The sequence below is a fragment of the Neolamprologus multifasciatus genome, chromosome 9 (genome assembly GCF_963576455.1).
Source record: "Neolamprologus multifasciatus chromosome 9, fNeoMul1.2, whole genome shotgun sequence".
Lineage (NCBI taxonomy): Eukaryota > Metazoa > Chordata > Actinopteri > Cichliformes > Cichlidae > Neolamprologus > Neolamprologus multifasciatus.
The window spans coordinates 4393777-4397020 of NC_140447.1; the positions used below are offsets into that span (position 1 = coordinate 4393777).

The window sequence follows — 3244 nt, forward strand, 5'->3', positions numbered from 1 at the left end:
AGTATCAATTATCAACTACTTTATTTAATGCAAAAATATTTTGTGAGTATAAGTAAAATATTCAGATAGCTCGCAGTTCAATTGCTGTTATCAGATGATACAGAACCTTTTTTAGACTAGAGTGCTTTTAAGCATTCTACTCTGTAAGCTTAATACACAAACCATGATTTTATTCAAATTACTAAATGTAACACAAAAACGTATTTTATATTTTTAAAAAAACTTTTAAAAAAGTATTTTATTTAACATCTTTGATGTTTTGAACATCAAACGTTTACATTTTTACTGAACAAATCACAAATAGTTACTAGTTATCTCCATGGCAGTAACAGTAAGGAATCACAGAATTCTTACAAGTTCTGTTCAAACTGTGCAAAACCAGTGCTGTAAGTTGAGCACACATTATATTTCACATTACCTTTAGCAGACAATTCAGACACCTTTAAGTGTTTTTGGTGTTGTTTGCACTACATAAATGTCAGCACACATAGAATCTTGACTTTTCAAATTATCTAAATACAAATATAGAGAATGAAACATTTTTTCTATAATTGAAAGAAAATCTGAATTGAAGAAATTACAGGAACAAGTTTACACCCACATATTTTGCACACAGAACTGAGCAGTAAAGCTGAACATGTACATCTTCAAACTGCATCAGGTAACAAACAAAAACTTTACACTTGTTTTGAGACACTATCTCTACTTTCAAGATTAGGCTTAAAACTTTCCTTTTTGCTAAAGCATATAGTTAGGGCTGGACCAGGTGACCCTGAATCCTCCCTTAGTTATGCTGCAATAGATGTAGGCTCCCGGGGACTCCCATGATGCATTGAGTTTTTCCTTTCCAGTCACCTTTCTCACTCACTATGTGTTAACAGACCTCTCTGTATTGAATCATATCTGTTATTAACCTCTGTCTCTCTTCCACAGCATGTCTTTATCCTGTCTTCCTTCTCTCACCCCAACCAATCACAGCAGATGGCCCCGCCCCTCCCTGAGCCTGGTTCTGCTGGAGGTTTCTTCCTGTTAAAAGGGAGTTTTTCCTTCCCACTGTCGCCAAAGTGCTGCTCATAGGGGGTCATATGATTGTTGGGTTTTTCTCTGTATCTATGAAGCGCCTTGAGGCGACTTTTGTTGTGATTTGGCGCTATATAAATAAAATTGAATTAAATTGAATTGAATGTAACATAGTATACCTTCATCACTTCGTCTCAAACAAGAGGGGTAGGACTAGATCCACTCATGGTCAGCAATGTCTGAGTTGAGAGTAAGGACTCTGGGATTGACTGAGAACACTTTTTTCTTCTTGGATTCAACCTTAGTGCCTCTCTCTTTATGGAAAAGAAACACCTTTATGAAAAAAACGGCAAGAGAGATTGAGGAAATTAACAACCTGAGGTGGGATATCAAATGGCCAAGTTTGAAAAGCACAAAAATAAATCCATAATAAAAGAAATTTTACCATTGAAGGAACTCCAGTGTTGATCGTAGTTCCACAGGGTAGTGTATGTTAAAGCAGTAGTAACTGCCAAACATTAGGCAGATAGCAGAGGTGAAGGTTGTGATGCGGTCGTTGACAATCTTCTTGTCAATGCTCAACATGAATGTCTCAGCAGCGAAGCAGGAGGAACCTGAGACTTAAAACAACAACAAATTAAAAACTTTAATAACAAGAGCTTTAATGTCAGTCATATATACAAATACAGACATACTTGTTACATCCATCATACGATGAGTTATGTAACTAGCTGAACTTATATGGTTGTGTTAGCCAGTGTATTAGTGTGGAAGCAACAGAACATGAAACTAAACAAGCCAAGAGTACAAGAACGTGGCAGTTACAACAACAAAAAACAAAAAACCTGTTGAATTTTGCTCTTTCGGCTTACCGCAAACAATGATGAAGGTTGTTGGTGGCACTTCTGAACATCTGAACATCTTCTGCAAGGCTTGTCATCTCAACGCAGTGGAACAGAAGCTCTTCCTTCTCGTCAAAATGAGCCAGTAAAAAAAGCATCATCTCAATGACTTCTTGCAAGCAACCACTGGACTGACCTCTTTCAGTCTGAAGTTTGAGAACAGCATTCAGGACTTGCTTGTGCTTTTGTGCATCAACATATTTGAGGAACTTTAACAGACGTGCACCCTTTTTGTCTACATTGGCAAGGAAGGTCATACCAACTTCATTGAAGAGAAAGGGCCATTCCTGGCATAGTTTCTGGATGCTTGCCCCTTTGTTGATGTCTTTATGCTGTGTGTAATAGGTGCACTTGACTAGTTCTTTCACAACATCTGTATTGTAGCTTCTTCATTTCTTCTTTTTTTCCCAAGCTGACTCTCCACAGTCTCAGAGAGTGGCAAATGCATTGGGTCCCAGCTAATACAGCCATATGTGTCTTGAACCCTTTTTGTTCAGCTGGTATTTTGTCTGTGTCATTGTCATCATCTGATATTGCTTTGCGTTCTTTTTACCTTTGGTGTGTCAGGTCGCTTGACATTTTCAACTCTTGCCTGAAGTTGCTTTACCGGGGAATGATATCCAGGTCCAATAACATCACCATCAATCACATCTTGAAGAGACTTGGGATACTTGGCCACCATCCTTTTTGCTATCTCTGTAGTTTTGTGTTTGGTTGGATTCTAACAAGTCTTCATCATTTCAGAGACCACAATCCTTACAGTTTGTCGTCTTTGTCTTGCGCTTGGTCTTTTCTGTCTTTCCAAGTTCTGTACCAACTCCTCAGGGAGCCTCTGCCGTCGTATCTCAAATCTCTCTACCAATAGCTAACTCAATGTGTGGAGCTGTACCGACGTTGTCTGCGATGGAGGCTGATGCAGTGCGCTGATTGGCCCGTTTGAAATCAGGCGCCTTGATGTGAAACGGTGCTCTAAACTTCAGGGGAAATCGCCTAGTTTTGGGAGGAGGTGCTTTTAAAATCTTTTTTCTTCATATGATAATTAACTATGAATAAATAGAACAGACAACAGATTATTATTTTAACACTTTGGGGATTATATGAATTCACCCAATAATATAGTATGTCTATGATTAGCTGTAGGTCTCTCAAGTTGTTGTTGACTTTTACATTTTAAGCTCATGGTTTATTGAGTTCAACAGAATGTAGATTTAACAGCTACATCCCATATTCTTTACAAAAACTACATCCAAAAAATGCCCTAATACATTTCTAGTATAAAGATCTCGGGACATATATATATATATATATATATATATTAGGGG

General features: G+C 37.8%; 1 pseudogene across 1 annotated transcript; it reads right to left on the reverse strand.

Moving 5' to 3' along the window:
- Positions 1-463: 463 nt before the first annotated feature.
- Positions 464-2959, reverse strand: LOC146510852 (uncharacterized; annotated as a pseudogene). Its single transcript, XR_014876078.1, has 3 exons — positions 1893-2959; positions 1466-1634; positions 464-1353 (listed from the first exon to the last, which is right to left on the reverse strand). The product of XR_014876078.1 is annotated as an uncharacterized LOC146510852 (transcript).
- Between the last annotated feature and the right edge of the window lie 285 nt (positions 2960-3244).